This window comes from Penaeus monodon, chromosome 10, assembly GCF_015228065.2.
Source record: "Penaeus monodon isolate SGIC_2016 chromosome 10, NSTDA_Pmon_1, whole genome shotgun sequence".
In the NCBI taxonomy this organism is placed as follows: Eukaryota; Metazoa; Arthropoda; class Malacostraca; order Decapoda; family Penaeidae; genus Penaeus; species Penaeus monodon.
Genome location: NC_051395.1, coordinates 5597870 through 5599003, shown reverse-complemented (window position 1 = coordinate 5599003; position 1134 = coordinate 5597870).

Below are 1134 nucleotides of genomic sequence, written 5' to 3'. Positions count from 1 at the left end.
AATGTTAATTAATTTTTGCCATTTTCGCCACAATACTCTTATCATAATGCTCCCTTCTCCCTTAACTCCTTTCCCTTCTGACAACTTCTACCTTATACTATACCCCATCAGTTCTACCCTTTTTACTACCATACTACCCTCTAGTACTGTTCAACCTGTAATTGTAGCCAGATTATTAACTCATTCCTAACCCTTTTCGTTACTATACCCTGCCATAGTGCCATATGACCTTTGATGTCATATAGCACTTCCATACCTGGAGGCTTTGTTCCCAAGCCTCACGCTATAGCTATATTTTTAATGTCACTAATGACCTTTGGTGTTGATGCGGTAGAAAATTTTCAATCATTAAATAAACAAGGGCATTGAGGTTTACCCCCTTATCCTAGCTCTCCTTTGACCATGCCTCTGGTATAGTCTATTTTATACTGAACCCACCCCTAAAACCCCCATGCATGTGTTATTTTCTTCTTACCCATTCTTTTTCATACTCTTCTGTCCACTTCCTAAGGTCTAAGAGCTGTGCTGAAAGGTTTAAAGGCCATGGAGCAACATGGAAATTATGACATCGAATTAAACTGAATTTTATCTCGCCAACAGTCGTCGTCGTCGTATGGTGCCCTGTCAGATTCTGACATTGACTGTCGAAGTATGATACAATCTTTTGTTATACCAGTTGTGGTTTCTACTTAATTGTAATTTTATGTACCCATATATAATTATCTCTTGCATATCACTAAATTGGAATCTTTCCATAAAATGTTCTTGTCCTGTAGCTATTGACACCATTATACTAATCATAACAGTTATTGCTTATACTAGTAATAACTGAATCTGAAAAGATGACAGGCCCTGAACGGGTCCATTGATATTATTACATGACAGTCGTCTAGACAGATTTCCGCCAAACATTTGACAACACTGCTTCGGTCACCCAGTGAGCGGGGCTTTGGATAAGAAGATAACTACGGGAAGTCTGCAGGAAGAATGCGATGTCTGCCTGTTCTCGTGCACATTAACAATACTCTGCATGGTAGAATTATCAAAAATGTTGTTTGTGACGGAAAAATCTGTGCAAGTACTTCCGGGTTACTCGAGAAGAAGCTGAAATGACGCCCCTGCTTCCCCGTAATA